This window comes from Equus asinus, chromosome 21 (assembly GCF_041296235.1).
Source record: "Equus asinus isolate D_3611 breed Donkey chromosome 21, EquAss-T2T_v2, whole genome shotgun sequence".
Taxonomy (NCBI): domain Eukaryota; kingdom Metazoa; phylum Chordata; class Mammalia; order Perissodactyla; family Equidae; genus Equus; species Equus asinus.
This window is the reverse complement of record NC_091810.1, coordinates 39,359,211-39,377,807: the sequence shown is the minus strand read 5'-3', so window position 1 is coordinate 39,377,807 and position 18,597 is coordinate 39,359,211. Positions and strand designations below refer to the sequence as shown.

At 35.7% G+C, this 18,597-nt stretch overlaps 1 protein-coding gene across 3 annotated transcripts in view; it reads right to left on the bottom strand.

The window, feature by feature from the left end:
- Positions 1-18,597, bottom strand: part of FHIT (fragile histidine triad diadenosine triphosphatase) — a 1,353,587-nt gene that overhangs the window by 1,264,383 nt on the left and 70,607 nt on the right. The window contains exon 1 of one of the 3 annotated variants that reach the window (XM_070492770.1): positions 647-801. The exons of the other annotated variants lie outside the window; for them this stretch is intronic. The gene's annotated coding sequence lies outside the window, so the exon portion shown is untranslated. Of the gene's footprint in view, positions 1-646; positions 802-18,597 lie in introns of those variants that run through there. 3 annotated transcript variants of the gene reach the window in all.

Below are 18,597 nucleotides of genomic sequence, written 5' to 3'. Positions count from 1 at the left end.
AAGGATGCCCTACCTTGCTGGTCATCACCAACATTGACAATAATGAAAACACAAGTTCATAACAAAATAATATTTTAAACATACATGGCATACCAAGTCATTAAAAATAGACTAGGGAGTATTTTACATTGAGACACTAGGGAGCATTACTTTGAAATGTCACTTTGTGCTTTAATTAGTACGCCCTAATGATAAGTATATGTCATTCTTATCTAATGAAAGTCTTGAATGCATATGGAATCTGGGTCACAGCCCTCTCTGGGAGGTACACGGATGTACAAAGAACAAACAGAATGCATGTGTTGATGTCAACTAGCTTACTTATCTTTATTAAAATAACTGCCGAAGTTTCAAGTTTTAAAATTTGAGAATAAATTTGTTCAGCACACCGAGCACTCTCAGCATAGCAATTTCATCTCCTTTCACATTTCTCAAGACAGCCTAAGCTGTTGTAGGGATATATGAAGTTCCCAGTGATCTCTTTCAAGCCCACTCTCAGAGGTATCACTCAGAACAGGACCACCTGCTCGGAGGCATATTTCTAATAAAGACAACAATAGGACTGCTTGCTCACAGGGAAATTTATAAGGCTGTCTTTGCTTCCTTCCACCTATTGTGGTGCTTTATGCAAGTAGAATGTACTTACTCTTCGGAGCTTCAAAGACGTCGATAATGGACTTCTCCTTTTCAAAGATAAGTCTTAGTTGTCTGCTCCTTTCATTCAACAGTCAGAATATAAAAGGACCAGAGTGATACAGACAAATACCTCTGAGCTGCTTGTTGTGGCACTATCAGATAAAGAAATTGCGTAGCCCAGAGAGATATTTGATATTCATTTGAATGTCAATACCAAACACCCTCTCCCAGCCACTCCACCAAAGCAGCAGCGAGAATGTGTCTCAAACACAGAACACAGAAGCTATCACTTGGGTGCGGCTTCAAGTTCCTTTTTACAGTTTCTGGCAAAAAAAAAAATAGAGAGAGAGAGAAAATCCAGGACTGATGTTCTCTGCTTTATGTTCCCCAGATACTGTCAAAAATAGAGGTCATTTATAGCTTCATCAACTGACTAACCCAGAGCAGACTCCAGATTTCTCAATTGTAACGACTATGTCAGTTCTCAAAAGCAGTCAAGCAAGTTACCCAGCTTCTAACCAACTCCAAGCAATAGGCTGCTTGGGTACCCAGGGCTTCATTCCGTGGCAAATCTGCATCACCACGATGACTCTAGTTCAACCTGCCCCAACAGTGGGCTCTCATTTTCTATTCAGGTTTCATGCGATCATCTCATTCACATACCCCCAATGACCAATCCGCTTCCTGGGCCACAGCTCTCTCAGTACCTTCACAATTGGAAAGCAATTTCTCAGGGAGAGTTAAAGCTTCACTTGCTTTTCACAGAAATGGCTCATGGAGATATTATCTTAAAATGCTTTCTCTTAAAAAAATTTTTTTGAACTGAGAATTACATGCTGTGCTGAAATAGGATGGTGGTGGATTCTGATTATATCTTTTTTCCCATTTTGGTTTCACTCTTAAATATAGAAAATGCCAGGGTGCTCTCTCCTCCAACTCCTTTTTTCTCCCTCATAGTAAAAGTTTAGTCCACTGAGTCAGAAGCAGCTTTAGTATAAAACTTTTATCTTTTACCTGCCCCCACCAACCAATATCTGAGAACAATGTGATTATGCATTATTTCGTGCCACGGCTGTTCTCCTGAGAACTGCATGCAAATGAATCAAGGCAACAGTGTGTTTGAACATGGCTCTAATCACTGAAAAGTGGGAAAAAGATACCCAGTTCTAATCCTCTTTGATCACCTTTCCTCCTCTTTAAATGAGCGGCCTGGAGACTCTCCAGCTCATTTCTAAAATTCTTGCATTGTGCTTCAATACCTCACAGTGCAACAATATGAAAAGTCATGAAAACACTAAAAATGATCATCATAAAAACGACAGTGAAAAGCAAAAATAATATTTATGATATAACATTCAGATTTCTTTAAAATGAAAAATTATTCCACAAATTTTCTGTAAATTAACTTTTTTTCATTAGGCCCCTCTTAAAACGTGCTATGTCAAAAGGGGTGATCCAAACACATTGGGGTAATCATTAACATTTAAAATTAGGCTGGTAAAAAATAATAAATTAAAAAAATAAAATTAGGCTCTTAGCTTTTAAAGAACAAACTTTTGAGGGAAAAATAGATCTCCGAGGCACAGCAACAACAACAAAAAAAAGGCAAAATATTACCTACCTAAAAGCCTAAAAACAAATGTGGATTTCAGTGGTTTTTTTCCACTACCTTACTGAAGATCACTAATATATTCTGTATAATGTATTTCAGAATTTCATCTCTTTACCCAACCTAGGGAATTTTTTTACCATTAGTCAATTTCATATTTGTTGGTCAGTTGCACTGATTGTTGCCCTTCGCTTCCCGGAAAACAACAAAGTTGATGATAGCCTAACCAATCATGGAGATAAAGATTTGAGAGAAAAGACCCTAACTGGTTTTTAAATTATAAATACATGATTTCAACAATTCATTTTACATAAAAGAAATACTTTACGGATAGAACTCATCCAGTCAATTAACAGGAAAAAATAAGATAAAAAATATGCTAAGTCACATAATCCTTGGGAAGAATTTTTGGGAAGGAGAAAGCAGTCATGAGTCCGTTGGTACAAGTTTCTAATGTTTATGCATAATGTATGCAAGTACGTGTGTATAATATATTAGTGTAATACACATGGCATAAAATATACAGTGCATGCTTATTATGCATGTGCTATGTGTATTGATAGTTTTTGAGAGAATTTTACACAATTAGGAAACCACTGTTTTTTTGTCATTTCTAAACAATTATGATACTGTGGAAGAAATCTTTGACCAGTCTTGGTTTAGTCATTATTTAGCATTCAGATGTAGCAAGAAAACTATTACCTAAAAAGAATTTTCTGCAGATCCATTTTTAGAGTTTTTTGAATGAGAAATTACATTCTTTTCTCTTTAAGAAATACAGTATTGTTAATCTAGGCAATTATTGTCATGCTAACATAATAAATAAATTATTTTTTCTATTCTATTGTCAATGTGCTTTTTTTCTACAGCTTTACTGAGACGTATTTCACATATCATAAAATTAATCCATTTAAACTGTATAATTATGCAGTTTCTAGTATATTCACAGAGTTGCGCGACCAACACCACGATCAATTTTTTTTCTTTTTAGATTTATTAAATTTGTTTTATTGAGGTAACACTGGTTTATAACATTATACAAATTTCAGCTGTACATCACTTTATTTCGATTCCTATGTAAGTTACATCATGTTCACCACCCAAAGACTAATTACCATCCACACACATGTGCCTAAACACCCCTTTCATCCTCCTCCCTCCCCCCCTCCCCTCTGGTAACCATTAATCCAATCTCTGTCTCTATGAGATTGTTTGTTGTTGTTGTTATCTTCTATTTATGAGTGAGATCATATGGTATTTGATTTTCTCACTCTGACTTATTTCACTTAGCCTAATACTCTCAAAGTCCATCCATGTCATCACAAATGGCCAGATTTCATCTTTTTTATGGTTGAGTACTATTCCATTATGTATATATACCACATTTTCTTTATCCATTCGTCCCTTGATGGGGGGCTCAGTTGCTTCCAAGTCGTGGCTATTGTGAATAATGCTGCAATGAACATAGGTGTGCATAAATCTTTACACATTTGTTTCGTGTTCTTTACAAAGATAGCTAGCCGCGGGATACTTGGATCATATGGCAGTTCTATTCCTAATTTTTTGAGGAATCTCCATACTGTTTTCTATAGTGGCTGCACTAGTCTGCACTCACAGCAGCAGCATATGAGAGTTCCCTTTTCTCCACAGCCTCTCCAACACCTGTTATTTCCTGTCTTGTTAATTATAGCCATTCTGACGGGCCTGAGGATATTTCATTGTGGTTTTGATTTGTATTTCCCTAATAATTAGTGATGTTGAACATCTTTTAATGTGCCTGTTGGCCATCTGTATATCTTCTTTGGAGAAATGTCTGTTCAGATCTTTTGCCCTTTTTTCAATTGGGTTGCTAGTTTTTTTGTTGTTGCGATGTATACGTTCTTTACATATTTTGGATATAAACCCCTTATCAGATATATGGTTTGCAAATATCTTCCAATTCTTAGCTTGTCTTCTCATTTTGTTGATGGTTTCCTTTGCTGTGTGGAAGCTTTTTACTTTGATGTAGTCCCATTTGTTTATATTTTCTATCATTTCCCTTGCCTGGTCAGACATGTTATTTGAAAATATGCTAAGACCAATGTTGAAGAGCGTACTGCCTATGCTTTCTTCTAGAAGTTTTACGGTTTCACGTATTACATTCAAGTCTCTAATACATTTTGAGTTAATTTTTGTGTATGGTGTAAGATAATGGTGTACTTTCATTCTTTTGTGTGTGGCTGTCCAGTTTTCTCAACACCATTTATTGAAGAGACTTTTTTCTCCCTTGTATGTTCTGGGCTCCCTTGTCAACAATTAGTTGTCCATAGATGTGTAGGTTTTTTCTGGGTTTTCAACTCTGTTCCACTGATCTGCACATCTGTTTTTGTGCCAGAACCATGCTGTTTTCATTACTATAGCTTTATAGTATATTTTGAAATCAGGGAGTGTGATACCTCCAGCTTTGTTCTTTTTTCTCAGGATTCCCTTAGCTATTTGGGGTCTTTTGATGTACCATATACATTTTAGGATTCTTTGTTCTATTTCTGTGAAAAAATGTTGTTGGAACTTTGATAGGGATTGCATTGAATCTGTAGATTGCTTTAGGAAGTATGGACATTTTAACTATGTTAATTCTTCCAATCCAAGAGCATGGAATATCTTTCTATTTCTTTGTGTCCTCTTCAATTGCTTTCAACAATGTTTTATAGTTTTCAGTGTAAAGGTCTTTCATCTCTTTCATTAAATTTATTCCTAGGTATTTTATTTTTTTGTTGCAGTTGTAAATGGGATTTGATTCTTAATTTCTCTTTCTGCTACTTAGCTGCTAGTGTATAGAAAGGCAACTGAATTTTGTATGTTGATTTTGTATCCTACAACTTGACTGTATTCACTTATTATTTCTAAAAGTCTTTTGGTTGATCCTTTAGGGTTTTCTAAATATAAAATCACGTCATCTGCAAATAGTAACAGTTTCACTTCTTCCTTTCCAATGTGGATCCCTTTTATTTCTTTTTCTTGCCTGATTACTCTGGCTAGGACTTCCAATACTTTGTTAAATAAGAGTGGCAAAAGTGGGCATCCTTGTCTGGTTCCTATTCTTAGAGGGATAGCTTTCAGTTTTTCTCCACTGACTACGATATTAGCTGTGGGTTTGTCATATATGGCTTTTATTATGTTGAGGTACTTTCCCTCTATACCCATTTTATTCAGAGTTTTTTTTTTTATCATAAATGGATGTTGTATCTTGTCAAATGCTTTCTCTGCATCTATTGAGATGATCATGTGATTTATATTCTTCATTTTGTTAATGTGGTGTATCACCTTGATTGATTTACAGATGTTAAACCATCCCTGCATCCCTGAAATAAATCCCACCTGATCATGGTGTATGATTGTTATAATGTATTGTTGTATTTGATTTGCTAGTATTTTGTTGAGGATTTTTGCATTGATCTTCATCAGTGATACCGACTAGTAATTCTCTTTTTTTGTGTTGTCCACGTCTGGTTTTGGTAACAGGGTAATGCTGGATTTGTAGAATGAGTTAAGAAGCTTCCCCTCCTCTTGTTGGAAGAGTTTGAGAAGGATAGGTATTAAGTGCTCTTTGAATGTTTGGTAGAATTTACCAGAGAAGCCATCTGCTCCTGGACTTTTATTTTTGGGGAGTTTTTTAATTACTGTTTCAATCTCCTTACTGGTGATTGGTCTGTTCAAATTCTTCATTTCTTATTGATTTAGTTTTGGAAAGTTGTATGATTCTAAGAATTTATCCATTTTTTCCAGATTATCCAAACTGTTGGCATATAGCTTTTCATAGTATTCTCTTATAAGTTTCCATATTTCTGAGGTGTCCATCATAATTTCTCCTCTTTCATTTCTGATTTTATTTATTTGAGCCTTCTCTCTTTTTTTCTTGGTGAGTCTAGATAAAGGTTTGTCAATTTTGTTTATCTTTCCAAAGAATCAGCTCTTGGTTTCATTGACATTTTTCTATTATTATTTTAGGCTCTATTTCATTTATTTCTGCATGATTTTTATTATTTCCTTCCTTTTATTGATTTTGGGCTTTGTTTGTTCTTCTTTCTCCAGTTCTGTTAGGTGCACTGTTAAATTATTTATTTTTCTTGTTTGTTGAGGTAGGACTGTATTGCTATAAACTTCCCTCTTAGAACTGCTTTTGCTGTATCCCATAAATTTTGGCATGTCGTATTTTCATTTTCATTTTTCTCCAGGTATTTTTTTTATTTCTTCATTGACCCAATCATTGTTCAGCAGCATTTTGTTTAATCTTCACATATTGCTGGCTTTTCTGATTTTCTTCCTGTAGTTGATTTCTAGTTTTATTCTGCTGTGGTCAGAAAAGATGCTTGGTATTATTTCAATCTTCCAAAATATATTGAGACTTGTTTTGTGGCCTAATATGTGGTCTGTCCTGGAGAATGTACCATGTACATTCAAAAAGAATGTATATTCTGTGGTTTTTGGATGGAATGTTCTGTATATATCTACTAAGTCCATCTGTTCTAATGTGTCATTTAAAGCCAATGTTTCCTTACCGATCTTCTGTTTGGATGATCTAGCCATTGGTGTAAGTGGAGTGTTAAAGTCTTCTACTGTTATTGTGTTGCTGTCTGTTTCTCCTTTATGTCTGTTAATAAGTGCTTTATATATCTAGATGTTTCTATGCTGGGTGCATAGAAATTTACAAGTATTATATCCTCCTGTTGGATTGTTCCCTTTATCATTATGTAGTGCCCACTTTGTCTCTTGTTACAATTTTTGATTGGAAGTCTATTTTGTCTGATATAAATATTGCTACCCCAGCTTTCTTTTCATTGACATTTGCATGGAGTATCTTTTTCCATCCCTTCACACTCAGTTTATGAGTATCTTAGGTCTAAAGTGTGTCTCTTGTATGTAGCATATATATATGCATCTTGTTGTTTTATCCAATTGGCCAACCTATGCCTTTTGACTGGAGCTTTCAGTGCAGTGACATTTAAAGTAGCTATTGATAAGAATGTACTTTTTGCCATTTTGTTCCTTTTCTTCTGTTTTAGTAGTTTTTCTCTATTCCTTTCTTCTTCTCTTGCTCTCTTCCCTTGTGATTTGATTGCTTTCTTTAGTACTGTGTTTGAGTTCCTTTCTCTTAATTTTTTGTGTATTTATCATAGGTTTCTGGTTTGTGATTACCATGAGGTTCATATATAATAACCAACATATATAGCAATCTATATTAAGTTGATGTTGTCTTAAGTTTGACCTCTTGCTAAAAGCCCTACTCTTTTACTCCCCTCCTCCCACATTTTATGTTTTTGATATCATATCTAACCTCTTTTTTGTGCATGTGTATCTTTTACCCTCCTATCATGGAAATAGATAATTTTAGTACTTTTGTCTTTTGGCCTTCATATGAGCTTCACAGATGGTTGATCTGCTACCTTTATGTGTTTTTGCCTTTACCAGAGATTTTATTGTGTGTTTGGGGTTTTTTTGATAATTTTCTTATTCCTATTTGTGGTCTTTTCTTTTCCACTTAAATAACTCCCTTTAGCATTTCTTGTAAGGCTGGTTTCTTGGTGAGAAATTCCTTTAGTTTTTGCTTGTCTAAAAAATTCTTTATCTCTCCCACCATTCTGAATGGTAACCTTGTCAGGTAGAATATTCTTGACTACAGGTTTTTTCCTTTCAACACTTTAAATATATTGTGCCACTCCCTTCTAGCCTGTAAGGTTTCTGCTGAGAAGTCAGCTGATAGCCTTATGGGGTTTCCTTTGTGTGTAACTTGTTGCCTTTATTTTGCAGCTTTTAGGAGTCTCTCTTTAATTCTTGACATTTTAATTATAATGTGTCTTGGCGTGGGCCTGTATTTTGTCATGTGTGCTTTTGGTATTGTATCTAAGGAACCTAACCCAAGGTCACAATTATTAACTCTTGTTTTACCCTAGCAGTTTTACAGTGTCAGCTCTTACAGTGTTAGCTCTTATTTAGGTCTATGATCTGTTTTGAGCTAACTGTTGTGTATGGTGTCTAAATTCATTCTTTTGCATGTGGATATTCAGTTGCTCCAGCAACATTTATTGAAAAGACTAATGTTTTCCCTATTGAATTGTCTTGGCATCTTGTCAAAAATCAATTGACCATAAACATGAAGGTTTATTTCTGATGCTCAGTTCTACTCTAGTGATCTACCCTTATGTTAGTATCACACAGTCTTGATTACTATAGCTTTGTAGTAAGTTTTGAAATCAGGAAGTATGAGTCCTCCAACTTTGTTCTTCTTTTTCAAGATTGTTTTGGCTATTCTGGGTCCCTTGCAGCTTCATATAAATTTTAAGATTAGCTTGTCAATTTCTGGAAAAAAAAAAGCTGGGATTTTAAAAGGGATGGCATTGAGTATGTGGATAATTTTGGGAAGTATTAGATTCTTAATAATGCTCAGTTTTCTGATCCATAACAAGGGATGTCTTCCCATTTATTTATTCTTTAATATCTTTCAACAATATTTTATAGTTTGCAGTATAGAAGTCTTGCACTTCTCTTGTTAAGTTTATTCCTATGCATTTTTTGTTGCTATTATAAATGAGATTGTTTTCTTAATTTCATTTTCAGATTGTTCATGGCTAGCGTATAGAAATAAAATTGATTTTTGTATCATGATCTTGTATCTTGCCACATTGCTGAACTCGTTTGTTAGTTCTAATAGTTTTCTAGTGGATTTGCCAATGCACTTTTAACTTAAACTTTTAAATTATTTTGATCTCCACCATATTTCTAAATATCAGTGTATGCTATTATTATACAACAATTTTCCTCAATATTGAGAAATTAAATCTCGTGTGCTCCTAGCTCTCATCTAGCCCTTTCAACTAACCCCTCAGGCTGATGATCACTCTCCACAGGAAAGCGGAAAGAATGATATAAACAAGAAAAATTACTTCTTCCATAATTCTATATCTACTGGTTAGTAAAACCATCAGAGTCGTAAAATTAAACATATGCTAAGCTACTGAAACTCTTCTGCCTAGCATTACCTTGCTAAAATGAAGTCAAGCAAAACATAACCAAAAGTGGATTTTGACATTTCATATTTTGTTGAATACTGTTAGGATGCTGGCAATCACTGTCTCTTACATACAAATTAACAGCCTACCATCTGTCAAGTATTGGAATAATCACAGGGTTTAGTGCACAATATGGTTATTAGAATATGACCTGACAAAAAGGAAAATAACACAACCTAATTTGGACTATAAAATCTATGATCTCACTTGCAAATGACAGTTTGACAAGCTATTATTCTGCATTTTGGCTTCTACAGTAAAAGTGGTTTTATGCATATGTAATTCCATTAGTTATACAGGTAACAGCCTGTGGAAGATTGCCTTAAACTATAAAACCTGCTTGGTCATACAATATTTTTTAACTGATTCTTAGACAAATATTTGCACTGCGAATAAGTGGGAATGTAATGATCTGAGCCTTCACATTTCCAAGTGAAGCACCAATCATTAGGCAAAAATGTCTTTGCAATATTGCTTCCAGCAATTCCACAGGATTCTTCAGGGTATATGCAAAGAAAAGGCTGTAGGAACTTATTAAAACTATTCACATGGACATACATCAAAGTCAAAAAGCTGACAGTTTTGAAAAGTGTAATATATGAAACACTTTGGCGTGGAATTTACTTCATCCCCAACAGTGACATCTGCTAATGAGCATCATTAATATTGCCTACTTTTATTTATTCTAATGCCTCGTGGGTGCTATCTTTATGTACATTCTTCTGTAGCGCCTTTTGTTTTCATCCAGGGGAGAAAACCCATACCGACAGCTACCTCTAATAAAGATGATTCCAGCAAAATTCTTCTTCTCTTGTTACAGAGAGAACACAGAGTACCAAGTTCTTTTTATTGTTGTTTTCTGCCTCTCAAAACAGTGCAGAAATGCGTGGTGTTCCTGAAGGTTATTTAAGGGTACACTCACTGTGTCTAAAACACATGCTTAAGAGAGAAATGCATTAAGTCTCAAGGCAAAACGTTCAGTTGAGGTGACAAAACAAAATAGATTTTTTAATATTAGCAATTATATTACCTGGGGAGCTTAAGTGAGATAATAACTATATAATACATTAAGCAAATCATACTGCAAATTATGTTGCTTTGTTTTAGACTACACATCTTTTCATTATTTTCACACTTGTTACCTTTCATGGTAGGAAAAAATGATATATTTTTCTGTCATGTTGGCTCAATATATGGTGAGTCAGAGTGCCAAGGCTCTTCCGCAAAGGATCTTGGGATCCAATTTTAATATGCTGCAGTATGAATTTTAAGAACAGTGTATGATAAATTGTCAGCCTGCACAATACCCCCAAATTTCCCAATACTAAAACCTTCATGCTATTCCCCAAAAATAAGAAAAAAAATCTGATCAAGCTTTGTAGAAGATCTCTAAACGAATAAAAATATACAAAATACTATTTACATCCTATGTAAATACTATTACATTTAGAATGATTCTTCTACAACAGCAACCTTGCTTACAAGTACAATATGAGAGTAAAAAACAAAAAAAAATGAAGAAAAATTTAGGGAGAATCATGGAAATATCATTCATTTACAAGAAAGCCAATTCTTTTTTTTCCTTTGGAAAAAAATTATAAACAAATCCCAAGATTTTTCCAGACACTCTTGCCTTTATCACTTGGCTATTATATCCATGAATTTTTTCTTAATGTGAAGGCCATCTGTCATGGATGTAACTTCATAAATGAACAAAAAAATTTCCTCTGGAAATCCTTTTTCCTCAGAAAGAATTATTCTCAGATTCAGAAGTCCAGTTAAATACAAACATCAAATATGTCAAAAAGAAACAAAGAAAGAGGGAGGTAAAGAAGAATGGAGGGCAGGAAAAAAAAAAAAAAACACAAAAGAAATAAAAAAACAATCCATGCCCAGACAAAAGTCTGAAAGAAAATTAACCAAATTATCTATGTGCTGAGACTCTGCATGATTTGGTTTCTTTGAGTTTTTATTCATTTTCTAAACAAGCACACATCACATTTTAATGAAAAAGAAACTTTATATATGTATTTTTTATCCTCTATGCTTTATTTAGATGGATAATTTACATACAGTATAATACACAAGTCTTAAGCATATGGCTCCATGACATCTTCCTAAGTATAAACTCAAGGATCCTCCATCTCAAAGAATACATAAATTTATTTCCAGAAAATTCCCTTGTGACCCCTTCCAGGCAATGGTCTCCCCATCCCTCCATTTGTCTGACTTGTATTACCACTGATTCATACAACTGGTTCTTGAATTTTATATAAATGAAATCATACAGTGTGTACTCTTCTGTTGTGGCTTCTTTTGTCAACATAATGCTTTTGACATACATCCATATTGCTGTATATCAGTTGTTCCTTTTTTTGCTGAGTAATATCTCATTATCCAACTATACCAGAATTTGTTAACTCATTCACCCATTGAGAGACATTTGGATTTTCTCATGTTTTTGGCTATTATGAATAAAGCTGCTATGAACACTCTTGTGCAAATCTTTTTCATGGACATATACACTAACTTCTCTCAGATTAAATCTTACAAGGTGAATATATGACATATAATTTTTCATTTTAAAACAAGGTGTAGTATTTCCTTTTATGTCCATTGTATTTAAAGCTAAAAGAAAACATTTAAAAATCTGATCTTAATGGTTTCATCTAAGGGAAAGGCAATATACAAAATTCAAACCATAAATTTGTAAAATTTTATGCTCCCAGATGCAGAGTTCAATCCAAGATAAAGGAATTATAAACCGTGTTTGGGACCCCAGAAAACTGCTTACTGCTCCTTTTCCTGGATCTTCATTGTCTCCAACAGAAAGCTTTCTAAAGGCATGGAGTTTGTCATGGGAACATTATTCAATCCTTTAGTGTCAACAACTAAAACTTCCCTTTAGCTGAAAGCATACTAGAGAAAGCAAAAAACTTCATAAAGTTAAAAGTAAATCCATCAAATAATTAAGAAGCAATATTTCAGGACTTAAAGGTCATCATCAGTCAGAGAAAAAATTCAGAAAAGTGAGAAACCATTGAATTGGGACCAGTGAATGGCAGAGTCATAGATAGCATTTCCACGGCATCCACCTCGAGCCAGGGAAAAGAAGGGTTTTCTTTGGGGACGATGACAAGCACAACCTGTGATCATGTTGCTAAGGATCACATGTAGGATGACTATAAATAATTTATCATCCAAACTGAAACACTTTTGAAACTGAAAGCGGAATTAAAAATAAATATAATTATTTAAGTTTTAAAATATTCACTTGTTGACTGACAAATTCATTTTTTACACTGGCAGACATAAAAAAAAGTCTTATTCCAAAATGGTTTCCAAAAATAAAGTTATTTTTATTTAAAGTGTGCATGTGTGTGTGTGTGTGTGTGTGTGTGTGTTGCAGGGGAGGAAAAATTCTCCTCTACCCACTTTGGGTGTCTGATTTGGCCTAAGAATTAAACTGACATAAGACAGATTAACAGGAGAAAAGAAAAATTTCAATAAAATATAACTTCTATTGAATTTTTATATGTACATGGGAACCTTCACAAGAGAATAAAGACCCAAAGAAGTGATCAGAGCTGGAAGCTTTTATATCTTCTACACAAAGAAACAATAAATTTGTGAAGAACTGACAAGACAAAGGGGTTTGGGCTATGGGTAGTAAATAGGTGAAGATGTTATGTAGGAAGATGTAGGTTAGTTTAACAAGGTTTGTTTACAGTCTTCTCAGCCCTAAATTGCCTAAGGATGTCTTCCACCCTCCTGGTACGTGGAGGGTACCTTTCACATGAGAGATTTTTTCCTGCTTTTCAGGAGGACAAAGGAGGGTCAGCCATGTCCTTCTTGGATTGGCTATTTCTTAAGTACCTTTAATTCAAAATATTCAATATGCCAAAGTGGCATAGTCAGGGGTGACATATTCTCCGCCCCTTCTATATATATCTATATAGATAGCTGTATATATCTCTCTCCACGACAAATGCTAACCTGGACAAGATGTAGAAACAACTGATATAAACTGAGACTATCCTAAGCAAACTAGGACTCTAGCCCTAGCAAACTGGTACCCTAGTCAAGTGCTACCTCCAACCCTTTCCAATGGACTTACCAAGGTAACTATTTAAATGGAATCTAAGGTGCTGCCTCTGTTCTTTTGATCATTCAATAAATAATTTTTGAAAGTCTTCGATACGTTTGGCATTGCCCCAAGCATGGGGGATACAATGGTAAATGAGTCTAACCATCCCTGGACTCATGGAACTCTCAATTTGTCAGAGAAGAGAGCCAAGGAACAAGCTACTATAAGTGTGCTAAGTGTGAAGAAGGAAAATGCAGAGCCCTTTGAACGTCTCTTAGATGTTAGTTGTCAGTGGGGTTGATATTGTCCCCTAAGGTGACTTTTTGGAAATGTGAGGGGCTGTCTCATTGATGGGGAATGTACCCAGTGTTTTCTGAACAGCTCCAGGGACACTAGATGTTCTGCAAGTACAGGAGAGGCCCACACAATGAAAAATGATCCCATGTCCCTCATGACTTTCAAACGTCCCCCCAGACATTCACGTAAATGAACAAAAATTTATGATTATCTGTTTTACATATCAACCCAAAGTAGTTTTTGCACATTTTTAATTTTCACTGAATTTTTCAGGAATGAAACTAGCAAGTAAACTGAAGGAAGACTGTCTTTGTTGTGTTCGGTACTTTACCAATTGTTCACTATTTCAGAAAAACCACCTCACTGACAGCAGTGGGGCCCATGATACTCAGTCTCCAATACAAAACATACTATATTCGTCTGCATTCACATCGGTCACATGCAAATATGTAAAAGAGAAATAGGCTTAGTCACAAATACTATTAAATTGGCTGTGACACATGACACTCAGGGATATCTCCAAATTACATGAAGAGTATCTTCAAATATTTCATTTTATTGCTATAACATGTGCCTCTTAAGAATTCTGCACCACAATGATAAGAAATCTTTATGTCTATTACTGATTAAAATCATTTACTTCTTTTGGATTTGCCTCCTGTTTCTCAACCTTACACTGAAACTGGCCCTAGAGGTCTCCCACACAACTTCCTTACGACTTTTTATATTACTGCTTCTTTTTCCAATCCATTCCCTATTCCCTGTTGCCTACTGAAGGGCATTTTAAGAACTAGAGACCAAATATATGCCTCAACTGGAGGGAGGATTTCAAGATTAGAGGTATTCTTCTTGTGATTCTTCAATACCACTCAGTTCCTCATCAGAACACAGGGAATTATTTTGCAACTATCCTTATAAATAAGTCCAACTCATTTCCAGGAATCGCACACTTGCGTATGTTCTCTACCTCAGAAGTGTGCAATTTATCTTAGCATCTTAGCCCTATTTCAACTAGGATTATTTCCCTCATCATATTTGTAATTATTTATCCTAAGACTAGTTTTTATTCTAGTGTCCCCCATACCTCTCTTTCATTTCTGCATTCTTTCCACAGAATGGCTTCTGACGTTCTCTTAAATCCAGTTTTATTCAGATCAAGTAGATACAAGCATCTGACTAATTCATAGTGTCTTCAAGAGTAGTTGTGCCTGAGCATTTACACTGAAATACTCAGTTTATTGTAAATCACTTCTCTTTTCTTTTTCCTTTATATTATTAGTTGAACCATTATAACATTTTTTGAAGTATGTGGTGAGGTAGGTAACATTATCTATGACTTTCATTTTATGATAATAAAGAGGACATAAAAAACTTTTCATAAAAAGAAGGCAGTCTAGCTGACGGGATTAAACAGTTGCCTGTAATGGAATTTGACGTGGTGGCTGTTTAAGCTGAAACTTAGAGGATGGCTAAGAGTTACTAAGTGAAGGGGAAGGGATCAGGGGAAACAGGAAGAGAGACCAACCCTCTAAACCAGTATCCTCCTCATGTGAAAACACTGAGAGGACAAAGAGCAGAGAACTTGAGCTGGGGAGACGGTTGCGAAAAGGTGGTGAGCGAACCACTGAAGGCAAAGAGCTGGGTTTTGTTGACAAAAAGGCTAACGTTCTAATTTTAATAGGTTCAAGTGTTTTGAAATAAATATTACAAGAATACTAGTTTCCACTTACGGTGGAAAAACAAGTCTCCTTTTAAAATAAATTTAAGTTTAAGAAAAAGTAAGTAAGGTTTTTTTCTTTTAGTAAGGATTAGTACAGGTAGGAGAAGAATATGGTAACTATATGGCTTCTGAATGACTGCATTTTCAGATGGTCTGAGCTATAGCATGGAGGCTGGGGGAAGGGAGAGGGTTGAGATGAGATGAATGAAGGAAAAAAGGACCTGGTCATGCAAAGTCCTGCAGGCCAATGTAATGTTTCAGGTCTTCATCTTAGGAGCAATGGAAGGCCATTAAAGGACCTTAAACACAGAAATGAGAAGACCATATTTGTGCTTTTATAAGATCAGTATAGCATGAGTGTGGGAAATGGATTGGAAGTCTGTAAGACAGCAATGGGTAGGCAAGTTAGATGTTCCAATTGTCTAAATAAGAGACAGTGGTGGCCCAAACTCAGGTGATAGCAGCAGAGATGAAGAGGAATTTGAGAGATAACATATATCCTGGAATCTAAGATGGCATAAATTGAAAGACCATCGGCCTAATGATAGCTTTTCAGACAACATGAAGCAATATGACACTAAATGAGCATGTCAATTGCAAGATATCATTATTTCAGAAACAGTAAAATATGGAAAATCTGTGCTTCTTAGAATGGAGGAAATACAATTTTTAGAAGGTAGAAAATAGGGTGTTGAGACTAATCAAATGACTGATGATAGTGACCAACCAGTTGGCAAAAGTTGAAATTGCCAGGTTCCCCTGTCCTCAAAATTTCAAACATCTAGTGACTTGGCTTTATTTGCTTTCTGTCTTAATTGACATGACAGATAATTTTGGTGATGTAGATGGAGTCTAAAATGGAGAAGGTGACTGGAGAAAATAAAAGCGAAAATCCCTTGTCAAGTAAAGATGTACTTGGGGAAGGAATGCTGGACTGCTGGCCTTCTAATATCAGAGGACTAAAACTTGTAAGCAGAACTTTACTTTCCGGAAACAATGTTCACAGCACTCTGAAAGTCAAGGTCTGGTTGTTGCTATTATTATGAAGAGGATGATTTATAGCCAATGCCCATGGCCTAGGCCTCGAGGTTTGTTTACAATTTACAGTAAGAGGAGCCCAGTCTTAAATTATTGTTAACAACCCTTGAAGTTAAAAAGAACAATTATGTAAATACATACATATCATCTTTTAAATTTATTGCCTAGGGGACAAGGGGAAAAAAACACATTCTGAAACTATATACATCTCCTCGGATCAAAGTTTACCTTCTCAAAATGAATATATTCTTTGACTCTGCTCCCATCATGGGGAAATTTACTCTATTTCTTTTGTAACTGCCCATCATCTTAAACACCCCAAATCAGCTGGTATTTAAAAAATTAAATACAGCGCATTTTCTAGAGGGGAAAAAATCACCAGGCTCACACACAGCAGATCTGTCTAGCCAAGCACGCCTGGTTATTCATGAAAGCCATTTTTCACCAGGCCCATGGAAACTTCCCAGAATGATAGGACCATTTACACTAAATGAACCGAACATATTACTGGAGTAACAATTGACATTAAGAAGTATATTACAGCTGCCAGGGGCAGTATCAAGGAGAATCCCTGGATGACAGATGACATGATCATGTAGAAGGAAGAACCTTCAGAATCAGAAGGGAGGGGGAAAACCCCTCATACAACAATTTTAAAAATATATAAAGAGGGAATCATATTTAAAGTAAACCTTTGAAAAGCAGAGAAATTTTGTTATTTTTTCCTCTGCCTGCAGTAGCCTTCTGGTATTAGCGCTGCAATGCATTTGCTTCCCTGTAATATTCTCAACACTAACAAGATCAGAGGAAATGATTTATTCCACCCCCTCTCCTGCTACTTCTGAACGGCGGGCGGTGGGTGCCCTTGGGAACACGGGATTTCTGAATTGCTTTTGGCCATCTGATATTGCAGCTCTGCAGCCTTCCCTAGAATGAGCCAGAAAAATCAAAATAATTACATTAATGCTGGGAATCAAAGTTTATTGACTCTCCCTTGAGGTGGAAAACCAAAAAGCTGGTTGCAAAAGTTGCCAGCTTATTTAATGATACCACTGCCTCCTCTTCGGTCTTGTCAAAACAGCTTTTGAAAGCATTTTCAAATAAAGCCACCTCTGATGTGCTCCAATTCAATAGCTTATCTATTCCCTTTTAAATAAAAGCTAGCGCCCATCATCTTGCCTTCCACATCCAGATCTCCTCAAAGGGACAACCCGACAGGCTCTCTTCCCCTGCCAAGCCACTGCCAAAGGCAATTCTCCAGGGCAATATCCCTGTCATCATTTCCGCTCCCCTCAGGAAGGTTCTGCCTTATTGAATATTCTTCTAAACCAATGAGAGAACCACGTGCCTCCCCAAGGTAGCAATCTGCATTTATTATAGCATTCATGGCTGCTAATGAAACCTGCAGTAGCTGGTATCCTTTTCCAACAATTCTTTGCAACACCCAAGTGTGGGGGAACTCATAAGCACACCCATTTCATAGATGAGCCTACAGAACAAAGATTAGATATCTTCTCAATCTCTGTACCTTTCATAGGACGTAGCTAAGGCTCTGGCAAATAATAGGCTCCACATAAAAGATTTCTTGAATTAACTTAATTATACTGAAATAGGTACTAAATTAATTTTTTTGAATTAAACTGAACCAAATTGAACTGAACTAAGCAAAATCTAGCCCTCTTGATGCCTGGCCAACACTTACCTTTCTTTCTTTTTCTTTTTATTCCATGGTTTGGTTTTTGGGTTTGGTTTACTTTTTATTATGAAAATTCTCAAATGGAATGAGAGGCAAGTATAATGAACCTACAAGTACTCACCCACCCAGGGCCAACAAGGATCAAGATTTTCCCACATTTGCTTCATTTATCCCCTCCTTTTTTTTTTCTTTGTTGAAATCTTTTAAAGCAAGGCGGCCAAGACAGCATGTCATTTCATCTGTCCTTTCTTCAGTCATTATGCTGTGCAGGAAAAAGTTAACACAGCAGACCTGGGGCTGCCATCCATAGACGGGCCGGCTCACAAAGTTGACTTTCTGCTGGCATCTGGGAATTTAGATTTCAGGAGAGTTCCCACCATTCCCAGAAGCAGTAAGAGTGGCTCACTTTGCCCAAACTGTTCGTACAAACAATATGGTTTATGCCCAACACCTGCTTTCTATTTTGGG